Below are 20,719 nucleotides of genomic sequence, written 5' to 3' on the forward strand. Positions count from 1 at the left end.
TTATAGACAAGGGAAAACTTCTCAAATCAACTATTTCATCGTCATCATCTTCATTTCCCTTTTCTTTCTCCTTTTCTTCATCCTCCTCATTATCTTCCTCTTCCTTCCTTTTCCTGCTTTTTTCAAGCTTGAACACCCACTTTTTTGCTGTATCAGGTTTTTCTTCAGATCAGTAGGCAGCAATATCCTTTTCGTACTTCACCTTGGCAGCCTTCTTCTGACAGGGCTGCTTGTGTTCCGCTGCAGCGTTGTTCTATATCTCTCCTAGTCTAGTCTCCTTGCAACATCACCAATGGATAAGCCAGGATGGTTGGCCTTGATTTGGGGGTAGTAATCAGAACAGAACAAGAAGTTCAGTGGAGGCCTTTTAGGTGCATTAGGGTCCTTGAACTTCTTTTTGGTCTCCCCTTTGGGGGAATGTAGTTTGCACTTACCTTTCATAACAAGCAAGTGAGCATTTGCCATGCCTTAAAACTCCCCCTCTTCTTCAGCAGACATGCTCTTCTGTTTCTCTGAGTACTTCCTGGAGAACTCTGAGAAGCTGATAGAAGCATCCGAGTTCTTCTTGTGTTCCTCCTTGCAGCTTTGCACAAAGAATGCATGTGAAGGACTTTTGCCTCTTGGCTTCTCAGGTTCACCTTTGCTCGTGTTTAGTTCATTTTCCTCCTTGTTCACGGGGTCACTCAGTGCCTGTCCGGCTCTTGCCTTAGCCGGTCCTGTCTCTACGGAACAACATGTACTACAATGAGTGTGAGAGCAGATGGCAGACAAAGCCTATATGCCACTTCTATCAGAATAAAAGATTTTTTACTTTTTACTCACTATTGTAAACACCATTTTAATATATTTGTTGTTATTGTAAAATTGCTATTTTTCACAATACATTTTTTATTTCATTAACTATAACAATTTCACCACCGATTTCATAATTCCATAAGATGTCTCAATTTACTTTGAATTTGCAAGTGACCTTCACAATCTGATTAACTACTTATCAGTTCAAAGGCAGGGAACAAGTAGAGGTATTAAAGCTTCCAATACATTTGTATACATTGTATGCATGATAGTATTCAAATGATTGCTTACGTAGTTTACACTTCTAAAGCTTAAATTAATACTAAAGAAAATATCAATTCTACATACAAGCACAACTTATTAACCATGTAAAGAAAATCTTTACCTGGTAGTTCTGAACTTTTTTTTCTTTATTTGTTTTTCCACTGCATTGAAAATAGTATATCTGTGGTTCCCAGCTCAATGATGACTACATCGCATAGAATGAATAAAATAGCTCTTAAAAAGAGTGATTTGCAACCTCAGCTTTGTCAAGTGACATGGAATGTCTCAGCATGTCATTCAGTAGTGACATTATCACTAACATCAATTAGTATATTCTAAATTGGCCTTTTCATCATGTCTTAAGGGAAGTAGTTATAATAATTTCTGCTCCCTTTCATTTATTTCTTTTCATTTGAAGACGCTGTGACTACATCCAAAAATTAATGATCAAAAACCATCAATAAATGACTTAATTAATATTTTTAAATCTCTAAAACTATAAATAATTTAAGTGTTCAGCACACCAATTGCCTTTTAACATGGTTCTAGAGGTTTACTTTGTACTTTTAAAGACCATTATATAATATTATTATAATTTGATATTTTTAAATACTTTGTGACTGTCGCCAGTCTAGAAATGTTAGGACCTGAAGCCAGTGCATAAGGCAAAGCAATATCTCATTCAATAAACTACTTTACTTAAAGCAGTCAATAGACAACTTTATTTAAAGCAATAGTTTTCAACCTTCTAATGCTGTGATGCTTCATTGCAGTTCCTTGTTTTGTGATTGTGGTGATCACCAACTACTATTTTTGTTGCTGTTTCATAACTGTAAATCTCCACTGTTATTAATCATAATGTATATATTTGTGTTTCTAATGGTCTTGGGTGACTCCTGTGAAAGGATAATTCAAAGCCTAAAGGACCAACAGGTTGCAAAACACTTATTTGGAGCATCAGACAGCTTACACTTTGGGGCTTAAGCAAGAACCTATGAGTTGAATTCATAGTTCAGGCTGTCAACTTTCTGAATAAGAAATCAAGCATGCTGTCAGTATAATCTGAAATGTATCTTCGTCTAACTGGTACATCTGGACGAAGGCCACAAACACATTCTAAGGACAATCACTCTTTTTGAAGAAACAGAGATCACAAGACTCTTGTTCTGTTTACTTGGAGTGTTCTCCCAAAAATTCATAAATCTCCTCAGAAAGTTCTTTTCATATACCATGGTCCAACAAGTGGAAAAGGAAGATAATGAGAGGGGGGGATGACTAGAAAGAAAATTTAGGTAATCAATAACTTTCTGATGTACAATGTTTATAGGCAGTTGACATCACATACCAATATATGTTTAAATTTTGCTTTGCCCATGTACAAGTTTTGGGTCTGAAGAATATATTTTATGTGGGCAATAGTAATCACTACATAATACTGGCTGGCATACTTACTTTTGTATGTCATAAAATTCAAGGTATCTTATACAAAAATATTATTCCATTCTAAACTTATAAGATTTTCATATAAATATTACAAATAGCCAATACAAAAAATAAATATACTTAAATAAATGTATATTATAAAGTATTGAAATCTAAAAATATACCAATTGTACATTTTTTCTTATAGTCAGGAAATAAGAAAATGAATGAAGAGAGTTTAGCATAAAAATTTTCTGATAGTAATGTCTGTAACTATACTGATAAAGGGTCTTCAGCCTGACTCCTCTAATGTGAGCTGAACAAAGGCAACAACATACATTCATGTTGGACAGGTAAAGACCATGAGTACTAAGACCAGTGCAAAGAACCAGAGGCAACTAAGTTACGCTAAGAATGGGAGAATACTTTTACTCAAAAAAGCATACCAATTCATTATACAATCATGGTCATCTCTAAAATCAGGCATGCAATGTAAATATATATATATATATATATATATATATATATATATATATATATATATATGTATATATATGTATATGTATATATATACATATATATATTTAATACAGACTATGTAGGCTATATTTATGCAGTTAGGAGTACATGTATATTCATATACATACAGACATCTAACAATTCATGAAAAGGAGGCTTGACAAAGTATATGGGAGGGAAAAGGGAAGAAATAAGTAATGGAATTGAATCATAATATCCCAAAATATAAGAAATAAAAAGCTTATATTTTTTCTGAAAAAAATTTAATTCCAAATCTAGATTATGCTGTCAGTCTTAGATACATTCACAAAGAATATTTATCTGTCTTCTTTGAATTAAGTAAAGAATAATAAAAGTTGGATCAAAGATAAAAAATTGTGCTCTCAAAGAGATTACTGTATAAAGGAAATCAGCTGTTTAAACAATTATATTTCTCTGACTTGTTTTCAGTGTTTATTATTTCTTCATAAAATTGTATAAAATTAATTAAAGAATACAATTCAAGTTCCTACACCTAGATATAAAATTATTATATTAAAATAGCTTCATAAAATTAGTTTGGTGTCAGTTATTTCTTAACCAGCTAATTACTCAGTAACCACACTTAGAATAAGATTTATTAAAATTACCATGAACCAAATACTGAGCAATTATTACTCATTTCTAAATGTCGAAGCTAGTCAGGTCCTCTCAGACTCAGACAGTATTCCCAACTTATTTGCAAATTTTTGCCCTTTCTTAATACAGCTCTCTTCTCCTTGCTCTCTCCTGCCATCCCTGCCTCTTTCTCTGTCCCTTCTAGAATTACAAGTCTTACCTATTCTTTATAAAATTCTGCAATGGTTCCTTGGCTTTTATTGGCAGGGCACAGAATGAGGAGCAATGGTTATGGGAGTATCTTTATCGAAGCAAGGGGAGGGGGAATTTGAGGAGGAAGGGAGGACTAACATGTGAAATATAAATACATAAAATATCCAATTCAAGAAAGGAAACTTGAGACAGGACTTTCCAAGAATAAACACAACAAAGTCAGATCAGGATTGAATCAGATATGAGGGAAGAGAAGTCAGCATTTGCATAACACAAGGGTAACTTTATGCATCCCCAATAAGGTTATGCCTACATTTTCCCATTTTGTCTAATAAAAGGCTCTTTCACTTATAATAATATATTATATACAATAGTAACAACTTTGAGACAATTATGAAAAAAATGAGGTGCAATGTACATTCACAAGTTTACTCAATACTATTTGCTAATTAAGGAAAATTTATCTATTCTAGCTTAGTGTATTCAAAGTCTTATTCCTAACTCAATTTTTATTCTAACTGGCATTTCCAACCTAAAAACATTTTCTCAGATCTAACATACCTCAAATCTAATCGTGAGGCCATAACTATCTAGTCTTCAAACCTGTCAGAGGTCATAGGGAGAATAAATATTACCTGAATAAGTAGAAAGCACAGTCAAGCAGTTTCCAAGGTTGTAGAAATGACATAATTAGTTGCCTGAACAGTTCCTCAGAATTGTCTCTATAATGCTGGAACAGTCATCTTCAGTTTCCGGTCCAGTATATCTGATAAACCTTTTGTGAAGCAGGAGTTATGAAGCACTTATTTAAACTGTCTTGCCAGAGCCTGTCAACGAATTTCCTGAGTCTGTCCTACCTAAACTGTGTTTTGTCTGTCGTGGAAGCATCTGTAGTCTCTGCCGATGGCAGCTTGCCACATTTGAAGGAAACTCCATATGGTGGTTCTTGATGTCCATCATCTTTAACAAAGTTGAAGGAAGGTATTTCCAGTAACAGACTTTTCTTTCAAAAACTCATTTAATAATGAAACAACTTTGAAAGCTATGTTTTGTGGACCTCTGACATTTTTGAAAGCATCTGTATGTCTGTCTCTGTATCTACCTATTTATTGCTATCTGAATTTTCAAATATTGTTCATTTGTACATATTTACTATTTGAATAACCTTGAAAACAGCTTATTAGTAACAAAATTGGTATTTAATATGACCATGAGTTTAACTGTCTGACTATTAGTTTTTATTTTTATTTATTCCTAACCATTTGTAATAGCAGTTTTTTAAATTTTTATTGAATATATCATGTATTTACATTTCAAATATTATCATTTTCTACTCCCCCTCCTCCTTTCCCCTTGCTATTGCTTCCATGAAGAAGCACTCACTTACATCTTATCACTCTGGCATTGAGGAAAGGATTTTTCTTCTATTGAATTCAGACAATGCCATCTTAGGCTACATGTGTGGCTGGAGGCCTAAGTTTTTCCACATATACTCATTGGTTAGTGTTTTAGTCCCTGGGAGCTCTAGGGGGTTGTTGATTGATATTATTATTCCTTCCATGGGTTGGAAAACATTTCAGCTGCTTCAGTGCTTTATCTAGTTCCTCCATTGAGGTCCCCATACTCATTCCAATGGTTAGCTGGAAGCATCATCACCTGTATCAGTATGGATCTGGCAGAGTCTCTGAGGAGACATCTATATCAGGCTCTTGTCAGCAAGCACTTTCTTGCATCAGCAATAGTTTGTGGGCTTACTGGATGCATATGAGGTGGATCCCCAGGTGAGGTAGTCTCTGGATGACCTTTTTTTCAGTCCCTGCCCTACTCTTTGTCCCTGTACTTCTTCCTGTGAGTATTTTGTTCTCTTTCTAAGAAAAACTGAAGCATCCCCATTTTGGTCTTCCTTTTTTTTTGAGCTTCATATGATCTGTGAATTGTTTCTTGGGTATTCAGAGCTTTTGGGCTAATATCCACTCATCAGTGAGTGCATACTGTGTGTTCTTTTGTGACTGGATCACCTCATTCAAAATAATCTTTTTTCAGTTCCATTCATTTGCCTAAGAATTTCATGAAGCAATTGTTTTTAGTAGCTGAGTATTACTCCATTGTGTAAATGTACCACATTTTAAACAAACTGTAGCTTAACATTGCATCTTTAAGAATTATATAGTTGCAATAACTCACATAGAAACTGAATACATGTATACAATGTTTATTAAAACTAATGTAGCATTTGTATTACTATACAGTTATCTATACTAGTGCATCAAAAATAACCTTATTTCCATAATAATAAAACAAATTATTTACCAATGTATTAAAATAAATTTATGTGAGACTAAGAATAGTTCTAATGTGAAGAGTAGATTCTATATTCTACTCTTTTATCCTAATTATCCCAATATATTTCAATAGATATAGTTAGAATCTCCTAATGTTGACCTCATACATTTTACATAATACCTAATAGTTAGTTGAAGAGTATTAATCACACTATACATATAGAACACACCTGTATGATCCACATGCATGAGAGTCCCACCTGTGAGGGGTTAGAAAATCTTCACTTAAACTGACATGTATGGAATATATCAATATTCTATAATAATTACATTTACATTTTGAATGGCAAAGATCAAATCATAATGTCGTAAAATTGCACAGTAATCATAATCTCTGAAAACAATAAAAAATTTTAAAGCTGTTATTTTTGTCTATTTGATTATACTTTCAATGGAAGGTAAATTCACAAGGAACATTTAACTATACATTTGGATTAAGAAAAACCAAAGGGCAATCAATGGCAGAAATCTTGTTCTCAAAGAAATTTTGATCCTTTTTCTTAATTAGTCAGGCATGTGACTTTTGGTTCATCTGTGCACTCTTGTACTTTTCAGCTTTTTAGAATTACTATGCAAAGCTAAATGTCATTAACTAATATTTTAACTCAGAAACAGCCCATAAACAGTTTGCAATAAGAGCAAAATGTAATTGTAAAATAAATAATTCATTTAAACCAATTAGACATTAAGGAGTCCACATTATAAACATACATGATAATCCTGTGTATCCCACAGATCATATACCCTTACATAGGCATATCTACCCTGTACCCATGACCCTTCTACATTCTCTCTTTTCTGCTGTAGGCAATTTTTAGTTTCCTTTCTGGAACTGCAACAGAACACCACCAGCAGACTTGCTTTGTCCATGTTGATGCCTAATGTGGATCCCACAAACTGTGCCTATTCCAATCACCCCTTTACCGAGACTCCAATACCAACAAGTGATCCCCTTGAACACACTAGCCAAACAGGCTAGTAATACAAGAAACCCACACATATACAATCTCTGAAAACCCAGAAAGAAAGCAGAAACCAAGAATCAAAACTACCAACCAACAGACTAACCTAGAACGTAGCACTTATTCCTAAAATAACAGAGAAACAAATGCTGAGATGGCAGCACAAGAACATAATCAATAATAGGCAAGATAAGAGATCTCTCCCAGAGCCTGACATCCTACAAGCTCTACATATTCCAACATAGCTGAAGCACAAGAAAACAACAACCAAAACCAACTATAGGAAAACAAACAAACACACACACACACACACACACACACACACACACACATCACTGCAGGAAATGAATTAATTCCCTAAAGAAAGTCAAAACAAGCAAACACACCATGGTAGAAAATGGATAAAACTGTTCAAGAGTTGAAATCTAAATAGAAGCAATAAAAAGAAGACAAACTGAGGGAATTCTGAAAATAAAAATAAATTATCAATGCAAACAGGAACCACAGAGACAAGCTTCACCAACAGAACAAAAGAGATGGAAGACATAACCTTAGGCATTGAAGATAGTCTAGAATAAATATCCAAGAAAATATGACTTCTAAAAAACACTTCTGACCACAATATCCAGGAAATATGAGAAACTGAAAGAGATACCTACACATACTGGACACCATATAGATTGAACCTAAAAAGAAAGTTTCTTAACTGCATAGTAATCAAAGGACTAAATATACAGGACAAACTAAAGAATATTAAACCTTTGAGGCAAAAAGGCCAAATAAAATAAGAAAGTAAACCTATTAGAATGATACCTGAATTCTCATTGGAGACTCTGAGAACTTGAACAGCTTAAACAGATCTACTGCAGACTCTAAGAGACCAGAGGTGGCACTCTAGGTTATTCTATCCAAAAAAAAAAAAAAAAAAAAAAAATCACAATAGGTGGGTAAAATAAGATATTTTATTGCAAAGTAGAATTTAAACAATATCTATTGACAAATCCAGCCATAGTAAAGGTGCTGGAAGGAAAACTCCAACCAAAGAAGGTTAACTACATTCATGAAAATGCAAGAAAAAAATAATTACACATCAGTAAAAGATAAAGAAAGAAAAAAAGAAAGAAAGAAAGAAAGAAAGAAAGCACACAAATGACCACCATGAGCAGCAAAGAATAAAATTAAGAAGCATTAACAGTCTTTGTTCACTGATATCTCTCAAAACTAATGGTCATATTATCCCATTAAAAAAGACACAGACTAACAAACTGAAACAAAAAATAAGATCCATTCTTCTGTTGATTCTGGGAGTACAGGTGTTAGTTTAAGTAATTCGTAGGAAAAATGTTCTAAGCAAATCAACCAAAGTTGATATATGCATTTTACTATCTAACAAAATATTGACTTTAAATCAAAATTAATGAAAAGAGATGATAAAAGATACTATATACAAATCAAATGTAAAAGTGATCATGATGACATTTTATTTAAATTCTAACATTAATATTCCAAATACAAGGATTCCCACTTTTTTAAAGTAAGTATTATTACAATATAAATCACATATTGACCCCAAACTCTGAAAGTGGGTGATTGAAATACCATATTAACATCAATGGGCAGGTCATACAGAATAAAATGTTTACAGACAAATATTAGAACCAGCAGGTGCTCTAATCCAAATGGATATTACATTCAGCAAAACCACATATAGACTCTTACCATTAACTCATAGAACCTTTGTTAAAATTGAAAACATACTTGAATAAAATGCAAACCTAAATAAATTTTTAAAAATTAAATAATGTTTTGTATCTCAAAACATCATGGATTAATTTTGGATATCACCAACAATAGAAAAAACAAAAAGTGTAGAAATTAATGGAAACTGAACAACGCTATCAAATGAAAAACCAGACACAGATAGAGAAATTAAACAATTTCTAGAATTAAATGAAAAGTAATAAAGTCTGTTTTAGTGTTTCTATTACAGACATGTGAAACACTGAAAATGGAAATCTTATATAAGAAGTCATTTAATTGGGGCTGGCTTAAAGTTCAGAAATTTAGTACATTATCAGAGCAGGAAGCATGGTAGCAAGCTAAAAGACATGGTACTGGAGATGTAGCTGGTATCTCAACATCTGGATCCACAGCCATAAAAAAAAAAGAGAGAGACTGTGCCTCTCTTGAGCATTGGAGATATCAAAGCCCTCCTCCAGAGGTACACTTCCTATAACAAAAGCATTCTTATTCTAACAGGGACCCACTCCCTAACAGTGATGTTTCCTAATGTCTAATAGTGTCCATTTTCATTCAAATCATCAAATTATACTCTCTGAGTCTTGAATGCTTATAGACCTAATATAATGCAAAATGTGTTTAGTTTAACTTCAAAAGTTTCCATAGTCTATCACAATATTAGCACTGTTTAAAGTATCAAGTTCAAATTTTCTTTTCTGAGCATCATAACAGTTAAGAGTTATCTTTATCCCCTATAAAATTAAAGTGATAATCAGAACATATATTTCTAACATATAATTCCAGATGATATATATATTACCATTTCAAAAGAGAGGAATATGGCCACAGTGAGAAATCACTAGAACAATGGGAGACCAAAACCCACTGGGCAATCTCAATCTTGCCATAGCCATGGACAATGTTAAAATATTCTCCAGACTTTCAACTCTTTGAACTTTCTTGACTACAACACACTTCACTTTCTTGGGCTCTTTATACTCACTATTAGCAGCACTTTTTTGAAGTTATCACACAGGTCTGGCATGTAGTATTTCTTGGAGTCTTCCAGGCAATTTAGTCTTCAACTTCACATATTCATTCAATGGCTTCTCTGGTATAAGTGCATTGGTAATTGTGATACATGCTTTGCCTCAGAAGCTTTCCATAGTCATGGATGTAAGATTTTATAATTCCTTTCTTGAATCCTTATTCTAAAGGTGGCATAAATGGCCATGTTCTGCTGTTTTGAGGGGCAAGAGCATGGCTATCTCGTTACAGTAGATTTCCACAAGCTGTTTATCATGGTTTCCTTCACTGACTAAAATTGGCTGTTCTGAAATTTGTTTTGTAAACAAGGCTGGCCTAGAACATTGAAATCCACCTGCTCCTGAATGCTGGGATTAAAGGCTTACACCAGCATACATTGATATAAAGATTTCTTTAATTCCCTTTTACTTTTGTTTCATTTCTCTTCCCCATTTGGAAGTTTGGCTAAGTTAGGTCTTATTCTGAGGTCACCATTCCTTTTATTCCAATTTGTATCAAATTTTTGCTTAATCTATTTGTACTCCCCGGTGCACTTTTTCTCCACAAACTGTCTAATTTTCAAAATTATTGTTCAGTTTCCTCTTTTCTATATAGAACTATGTAAGCATGGCCACCAATAACCAAGACATACACTATCGATCATTAAAAACAAGCAAACAATATACTCCATTGTTTTGAAATGTCCTATCTCAAAGTTATTAATCCATAAGTCTTCAATTTAGCTCTGGCAGATTTTGTTTTTTTTTTTTTTTTTTTTTTTTTTAAGCAAGGACAGAAAGCAGCCACATTATTTTCAGAATATCACAAGAATGGTCTGTAGACCACATAATAATATTCTACTCCTATGAAAACTTTTGAGCTTCAGTCCCAATAGTTCAAATCACCCTCCATACCACAGTCTTTTACTAATATGGCCTATTAAGCCACATTAAAAGTATTTGATTTCTTTTCTAGTCCAAAGTTTCAAAGTGCTCTATATTTTTCCAAAGAAAAGTATCATCCAACTTATCACAGCAATACCCCACTCCCTTGAAACAACATTTATCTTACATAGGATTGCTTTTGCTATGAAGATTAACCACGACCATGGCACATCTTACATAAGAAAACATTTAATTGGTATTGGCTTACAGCCCAAAGAATTAGTCCATTATCACCAGAGCAGAAGGCATGGCAGCAAGTTAGAAAACATATTACTAGAGAATTAGCCACGAATTCTACATCTGGATCCATTAGCATTAGGAAGCAAGTGACACTGGGCCTTGCTAGAGCATTTGAGTCCTGACAACATATGTTCACTGACATTCTTTCTCCAGTAAAGCCACACTTACTCCAACAAGGACATACTTCCTAATCATGAAATTTCCTAATAGACTATGAAAACAATTTTCACTCAATCAAAATATTGGAAACATTTATAAAATTATGGTATACAATAAAAATGCTGCTAAGTGGAAAGTTTATTGCTCTCAGGACATACATGAAAAAAAAAAACAAAACAAATGAAGAAATCTAGATTTTTACTAGCACCTTAACATCACACTTGAAAGCTCTAGAATACAAAAACTAAAACACAGAAAAGAGAAGATACCAAGAAATAATTACACTGACTGCTGAAATCAATAAAATAGAAATGAAGAGAACAATACACTACTGGCTACTCTTCTGCAAATTTGACACAAACATGACTTGAAAGGAAGAAAATTTAATTGAAAAACAGCCTCCATAATATCCAGCTGTTAGGCATTCTCTTAATTAGTGAATGAAAGGGAAAGCCCAGTCTATTGTGCACGGTACCTTCTCCATGCTAGTAGTCCTAAGTTCTATAAGAAGACTAGTCAAACAAAAGAAAGCAAGTGGATAAGTAATCCAATTTTATGGCCTTTTCAACAGCTTTCTGCATGTTTCTGCCATGTTGGAGTTTTTTTTATCCTCACTTTCTTCAATGATGAAAAATGATATGAAATTGTAAGCCAATAAACAAACAAAAATATACATAAAATAACCTTTTCTTCCCAGGTGGCTTTTTCTTCCTGTTTTCCACACATTGAAACTCTTGACAAACTATAAGGATGACTTTCAATTAAATTAAGGACTTGATTCTTTGAGAAAATCAACTACATAGTCAAACTTTTTTCCATACCAACTAGAAGACAAATAGAAAATATCCAAATTAACAAAATCAGAAACAAAGAGAGAGACATAAACAGAGCCAACAAAGAAATCCAGAGAATTTTAAGGACATATGTTAAAATATTATATGTTGTCAAACTGGAAAGTGTAAAAGAAGCTGATAATTTTCTCACTAGGTAATACATACAAAGTTAATCAGATAAACACTATATACACTGTAATCCCTAAGGAAAGAGGATGAGTCACTAAGTCTCCCAACCAAAATAAATCACAGGGCTATGCTTTCTTAGTGTAAAATTCTGCCAGATTTTCAAAGAAGAGTTAATGCTAATTTTCTGCAAATTATTCCACAAAACCCAAACAGAAGACACATTGTCCAACACATTTTATTATGCTATAGTTACATTGATATGCAAACAACATGAGCACAGGAACTGAGATCAACAATTAATAATGGGGCCTCATGAAACTGAAAAATCTTTGTAGGCAAAGGATACTAACTTTTGGATAACAGGAAGCCTACAGAATGGGAAAATATTTTTACCAACTCCGTACCTGATAGAGGACATATGTTCAAAATATATAAACAACTAGAAACTTAGACATCAAAAAATCCATTTAAAAAATAGAGCACAGATGTAACCAAAGAATTCTCAATTTAGAAATATGAAATCACTGAGAAACACTAAAGGACATGTTCAAAATTCTTAGCCATCAGGAATATGAAAATTGAAACTAATTTAATTTTTAAAATTACAACTGTCAAAAATGGCTCTGATCAATAACATTTGTGACATCCTGTTCTGGTGACAATGGGGAGGAAGGTGAACACTCCTCCATTGGTGGTGGGAATGCTAGCTTGTATAGCCATTATGAAAATAAAAATAAGAGTTGCCCAGAAAGTTTGGAATAGATCTACCTCAAGACCCAGGTATCTTAGTCTTGGTCATATATCCAAAAGATACTCCATCCTACTGCAAGGACATTTGTTCAACTATGTTCACTGCACATTTATTTATAATAGACATAAACTAGAAATATTCTCAATGTTCCTCAACTGGTCAGTCAATAACTATGGTGTGGTGCACGATGGAGCATCATACAGCTATTTAAAAAATGGCATCATGAAATTTGCAGGCAAATGGATGCAACTAGAAAAATTATCCTGAATGGAATAACCCAGATCCAGAAACACAAATATAGTATTGTCACTTGTAAGTGAATTTACTCTTAAGTGAATTAAAATCAAGCTACAATCCTAGACTCAAAAAGTTTAAATTTAAAAAAAAGGGGGGGGAGGGGATCTTTTTGTCATGCAGTCACCTCCTGGGAAAGGAAAATAAAATAGATCTTGTGAGTGGATTCAATGATGGTTACAGGAGGGATGGATGACATCAAGTGAAGGGTGAGAAAGAGATAGAAGAGAGAGTACAGGAAGAGAATGCTGGGATTTGAGGCCATTTCGGAGCTGTGTGAAAATCTAGTGCAATGGAAATTTCCTGGAATTTCTGAGTGCAAAAATATCGAGGATCCCTAGTAACAGAGGTACAGGTTCTGAACTGGCCAGATATTTTAGCCTTCCCAGGGTCCCAGTAGTGGTCTGGGTTTGCATTTGCATGAGATGCTCACTGAAGTGATTCTGTGTAGAACCCCAAACCTGGTTGATGCTAGTACAGAGAATCACTGTCTGTATGTAGCCTTCACGAGAACCTTCTCTCTTTGTTGAATGAAGGTACACGGTATGCTATAAAAAGAGAAACCTGAACACTATCTGTTTTAGTTTGAGTTTTATTACTGTGAGGGGACACCATGACCAAGACAAGTCTTATAAGGGACAACATTTAATTTGTGTATACCTTCAGAAATTCAGTTTTATTTTTTATTATGGCAGGAAGCATGGCAACATCCAGGCAGACACAGTACTGGAGAAGGAGCCAAGAGATGTACATCACGAATCGAAGGCAGCCAGAAAAAAAAGGCAGTCTCCAGGAAGCTAAGAAAAGGGTCTCAAAGCCCATCCTCACAGTTACACACTTCATCCATCAAAGCTACAACTACATAAACAATGCCGTACCTCATAAATGTGCCAGTCCTTGGTCCAAGCATATTCACCCACATGGCACTATGGAGGACAACCTGACCCAAAGCACTACACCATCCCATGCAGAAAACCTTCTATGTTTACTCTGTTTCTCTTGTAAAATGTACAGGGGAAACTGTAGTATATAACTTTTGGGAGTAAACAACCAATGTGTGGATTACCAACAGGCCTATGCCATAAGACTGAACCCATTCTGACCAAAGTCTGAATGGCTAGGAATTACAGACAACTTTGCATCTCAGAGACCTGTGGTACAACCAAACAGTACTTTAAAAAAAATCACTCCTTATAATATTCTGCTATACTCACAGATTGCTCCTTTGACAAGTTGTCAGAGAGGTTTCTTTTAGTAGTAGATGGGAGTTTGATGTCTTCATATGGGATGGATTTCTAGGTGGGGCAGTCTCTATATGGCCTTTTGTTCAGACTCTGCTGCATACTTTGTCTCCACTTTTTTTTTTTTTTTTGAATATAATTTTGAGACATTTTTATCCTTAGAAATACAGTCTAAACTGGCAGACTGGTACTATCCAAACATAGAGATTTCTTATCTAGTAAAATAGATTTATGCTTTCAAAGTCAATCAATTGTATACTTTTATCATTTGGAGATTTTTTAAAATTTATTCATGTGTGTGTGTGTGTGTGTGTGTGTGTGTGTGTTTACAGTCCAGATTCTATCCCCTTCCTGGTCCACCCTCTGAATCTTCCATATTACATACCTCCTCCCTTCATCTCCAGTAGGGTGTTCCTACCTCCACTACTCTCACCTCAACAGACCTCCCCAATTTCTGGGGCCTCAAATCACTTCAGCGTTAGGTCAATCTTTTCTGACTGCCTCCAGACCAGTCAGTCCTCTGCTGTATATGTGTTGAGGGCCTCATATTCCCTGCTGTATGCTGCCTTGTTGGTGGCCAGTGTCTGAGAGATCTCAGGGGTCCAGGTTAGTTGAGACTGCTGATCTGCCTACAGGGTCATCATCCTTTTCTGCTTCTTTCATCTTTTCTGTAAGTCAACCAGAGGCATCAGCAGCTTCTTCCCAATGTTTGGGTGTAAATATCTGCATCTGACCCTTTCAGCTGCTTGTTTGGTATTTCACAGGGCAGTAATAATAGGTCCCCTTTTGTGAGCATGCTGTAGCCTCATATAACATGCTATATAGCTCAGGCTTTAGGGCCTCCTCTTGAGCTGGATCCCTATTTGGGACTGTCACTGGACTTTTTTTTCTTCAGGCTCTTCTCTATTATTGTTCCTGCAGGGTTATTTTATTTTAATTTTTATTTTTTTCAGAAAGAAACAAATCTTGGCCAGAGTTCTGATTTTGGGATGGCAAACCAATTTCTCAATTAAAACTCTGTCTTTCTGCAGGACATCGGCTCTACAACTTTCCTCTCTGTCGCGCGCCCAACATCCGCCGGCCGAAACAGGCGTGCAACAACAAGATTCTTCTGTGGACAACCTTTATTGTACAGCACTCTGAGCAGGGGACTTCCTGAGCAGGAAACTTCTCTCTGAGCAGGTGACTCCCTACCGGGGTCTTCTGTATAGGCGATCTCCCACGTGTGATCTCTCTGCCATCTCTCTTACCGGGTCTTCCTCCACGTGGGATCTCTCTGCCATCTCTCCACATGGGGTCTCCCTCAATCTCTCCACTATTTCCCACGTGGGAGATAAATGCACTGCTTATAAGTGCCTAAGAGACTTGTGTTGCTACCTGATTGGTGCATCCTCCAGTAGCTCATTCACGTGCCCCGAGATTGGGCTGTGACTTATGTGGTTGCCAAGCAACACGAGGGTAAAGGTTTTTGTAGGCTGAATAATGGGCGGGAATCTGGCGCCATCTATTGGCGCCAACGGCTTCCTATACCTCTCCCCACTTTAGAGCATTTCATCTAAGATCCCTCCCTTTGGGTTTTGGGAATCTCCCACCTCCCAGATCTCTGGTACATTCTGTAGGGTCCACACACCTCTCCAGAGGTTGCCTGTTTCCATTCTTTCTGCTTGCCCTCATGGCTTCAGCCTTGTTCCCCCACCCAGTACCTGATCATGGTCCCTTCTTCCCCTCCCTGTCCACTTTTTTACCCAGGCTCCTCCCTCCCCATCCTGTGATAGCTTTCTTCTTCCTCACAAGGGTTATTGAGTCATCCTCACTTGTGTTTTTCTGCTTGTTAACCTTTTTAAGATCTGTGGATTGTATCTTGGATATTCTGCACTTTTTGGCTAATTCCCACCTTTTAGTGACTCCATACCATGCACATCGTTCTGGGTCAGAGTTACCTCATTCAGGATGATATTTTCTAGTTCCATTCATTTGACTGCAAAACTCAAGATGTTCTCATTCTTGATTGCTGAGTTGTACTACAACAGAAAAGGCATACAGACAATGTGGTTTATTTACACAATGGAATACTACTCATTTGAGTTCTATATAAATATTTTGTCAATTAACAATCCAAATAATGAAAATATAAAATTTATCTACTTTTTTTCAACACAGATAACGAAAATGATGAAAGTTGTTAAAAAAAAAAAACAAAACAAAACAAATAAAAACATTGAGGTTGGAGCTTTCATGAGATTCCAGAAAAAGCAAAATTAAATACAAGATAACAATGAGTATCTATGATAATATTCTAAAAATGTAAGTACAAACTTAAATAAGCATTTAATGTTTTATTACCTCCTTCTTACATCCTTATTGGAAGATTACATGAATGAAACCTGGTAAATCTAGACAAAGTTATGATTCTCACCATACAACATTACAAGGCTGGCATTATATATTGTATTTTACTATTTTAAATTATGTGTTCATTTTGTGAAAGAATGATATAATGTACATGCATTCCTGGTAAGACTTTACACATAACTATTGCTTTCACTTTCCTGTAAATATTTCTATGCATCTGGGAATGCACTTTTATCACTAGAAAACAGAATAAACATTTCTTAGATAGATACCTGGAGGAAAAATATGAACACTATCTTCAGTATTGAGATGAAAATAGAATTTGCTGTTTTCACACAGCTAAATATACTGATAAAATAAATATTTTTCTGCTGTTAACAGGTATTAAAAAACCCAAAATAATTTCTTCTTTCCTTTGCTCAGCCCTTGGTTGGTGCTGAAGCTATAAATGCATATCTGGTTTCTGTCCCAGACAAGCAACAGGCCAGCAAATTTTTCTCTTCTTATTTCATATACTGACAGCATTTTCTCTCTGCAAAGTTAAAGATTTCAGTTTCTATTCCTACATAAAAATTGTTCCCTTGTTTAATCCATACTCTCCAAACAGCATTTCACAGCCCATTTTGAAGCCCAACAATCCACCCACCACTAAACATTCAAGTGAATTCTACAGGGCTTAGAGCATATGTTTTAATTTTTACTTTGTTTTCTTTTTTTTTCCTGTTCTCTTTTGGCGTCCCTGCTCTTCACTTTTCTTTTAACAAAAGATAAACTATATGTTCAAGTTGTCTCTGTTTATCAATTATAAAACAATAAATAAGAGCAATATTTTCCCTCCATTGTTTTCATTCATTTTTTAAACTTTTGTATCAATTGTTGAAATTTTCAAAAACTGCATTTAATTTTATTCATTGCAAAATCTTTTTAAATCCTCATAGTTCTGTGTGTAGTATCCTATCATTAAGCAGAATTTTTATGTTTAATAATTCATTGACTTCAATTTGTGCTCACATTATAATTCTGGATGTGGGGTCATCCACTGAAATGTGGTCAATTTTCTAGAAGCCCCAGTATGAGAGAAAACTGACATTTGAACCTTTGGAAGCCATTAGCTGCTTGTAACTCCATCTTTAGATGCCAAGGTTCATGAACTCCTTCCCATTTCACCCTAGAATGCTGCCTTGTTTAATCTCCTTCCAGAAACCATTTTCCCTTGTAGTTAGGCAGACTATATAATTTTTCTAAGAATTTCTCTCTTGAAACTTAAGGTCTATCAACAAATATCACTACATTTTCAATGACATTTGAATATTATCTTTGTACTTATCTCTGTTACATGCATATTAATTATTAAATGTCATTGGTTGTAACTTTACCATCATTAATAGATCAATTTTCTGCATTTCTACTGTATATCCTACACTTTCTTACAGAAGTGAGGTCTGTTCAATTTGTATAGTAGTAAACAGAATTCAGAATTATTTATTAATAAATACTAGATCGTGCCAGATTTTTAGAGAAGAAGCATAAAGTCAGCTAAGCAATCAAAGAATGTTATGTGAACATGGGATGAGAAATAGTTATCAGTTGATTTAAGATCACTACTGTGAACATGATATATTTCTTCACATTAAGTACATTCCTTCCTCATTTCCTTCTTCTGTTCCCATAAATTTCTAAATGTCGGCTAGCAATAGTAACAAGAAGCCTAAATATAAGAAACCAATGCAAAACCTGAAACAACTAAACAATGTTGGAAGCTATTGATGTCTCTGTTCTAGCTTTGAACTTTTCACAAATATCTGAAAGAATATGAGATTCATGCCTAGGAAAGGGAGAATCTACAAACTCAAAACAGATCTCAGCCTAACCTATAAAGCTTACAAAAATTTCATGCTTAACAATTCTCATAAAGTGATAAATGAAAAAGTATTTGATGATTTTTAAATATCTACTAAGGAATATTCCTAAAATGACATTTTACATTCAACTTATGTTTCATGCAAATTATAAATTCCATCTTTCATATCAGGATTAAAAGTCAGAGTTTTCATTCAGAGAGCTATATCTTGGTCATCTATTCATATATGTATTGTATTCTAATATATATATATATATATATATATATATATATATATATATATATATATATATAATGTAGGCTTAAAATTTACTTTAAAAATTTAAGATCAGGCAGTCTAAATAATATATAAAAATAAGCATTGACAAATATTTAAAAAAGCATAAAAGTTGTGTTTGATAATTAGTTATCATTTAATTTAAGTACAAAATACACTGGTTTAGTATTACTCCACAAATGAGTCAAACTAAAGGTCATATTTTTATTAAATTGACTGTGACAAACACAGAAAGGTAAAAATATTTGACTGCCCTTCTGCTCTATAAAACCTTTGCCTTATAAATATATTGAATTATGTTGAAATATGTCAAAAATATGCTGTAACTGATGATCTTTAAGATTTTTCTTTTTGGGGGCTATAAATTAATGTGCCCGTGTATCTATGTAAATTTAAAACTATTTATTATTTAACACATATTAAAATATTTGTAAATTAAATTTCTCATTGTCTTATATCCTGTTGTGGTAGGTAAAATATTATACTCCAAGTCTATCAAACCAAACACATTGATAAAATATTTGTCCAATGCCTGGAATATATTTTCCTATATTCACACACAATTTTGAAATTAGTGATTTTGTCATTTATAAAGGTGAGCCTTTCAGTGCTACTTCCAATATAATTCTTAATAGTACAGCCTCAAATATTTTTTTTATGATGAAAGTAAACTACCTGTGTTCTCCCTGTCTTGCCCATCATTCTATAAAGACTGATAATGTACAAATTAAAGGCAATACCATGATTGGAAACATCTATAGACTTTGATCATATTACATTTGATATTCCCAATTTTTTCTTATAATTAAACACTTCCAAGAAATCTCCATTTTTCAATTATTATTTCATTGATGATGATTTGGCATGAAATATCTCCATATGCGTAGAACAGATACACTAAAATCCTAGAATATGGGTGATGAGGATATGACCCAATCAGTAAAGGTTCTGCTACACAAGCAAGATCATTGGTAAGTTCCCTAGTGTTTATACAAGATGTCTGATACTGCAACCTAGTTCTCTAATAGGAAAGAGATACAGAATATAGAAAGTCCAAGAAGCTCATTAGCTAGCCAGCATAGCCAACTCAGTAAGCTCCAAGTTCAGCAAGATGTGGTTTTAAAAAAATAATGAGAGGCTGGAGAAATGACTTGCTGGACAAACTTCTTTCTAAGCATTGTTGACTCATGCTTGAATTATAGCACCAAGGTTAAAAAAGTATGCACAGCAGTGAACATTTTTAGTACCAAGATTGGAGGAAATATTGGATTCTGTAAACTTACTGGTCAGCAGTTGTAACTGAAATGGTGGATGTCATGTTCAGTGAAAGAATATTTCAAAAATTATGGTGGGTGGATAGAATGACGAAGTGACTCCCTGGGTTCAGACACTTGTTATCAAGCCTGATGATGTGAGTATGGGCCTGAAACATACAAGGTGAAAGTAGAGAAACAACATTCATAAGCTGTTTTCTGACTCTCACAAGCCCTCGACCTCCACTGGAACATAAATGGATGGTACATGCCTATAATCACAACACTTTAGAGGATAAAGCAGGGTAAACTGAACTTTGAGGTCATCCTGCACTATAAGAAAAAGTTTATAAATAGCCTGGGCTATATAAGATTAACTCCAAGACAACAACAACAAAAAAAAAAAAACAAATATAGTTCATTCTGAAATATAGTTTTAAAACTAAATTTCATTAATTTTTATATATTATGTATACTTGTGGTATGTTATCCAAAATGCAATGTC

This window comes from Micromys minutus (assembly GCF_963924665.1).
Source record: "Micromys minutus genome assembly, chromosome: 8".
NCBI lineage: Eukaryota > Metazoa > Chordata > Mammalia > Rodentia > Muridae > Micromys > Micromys minutus.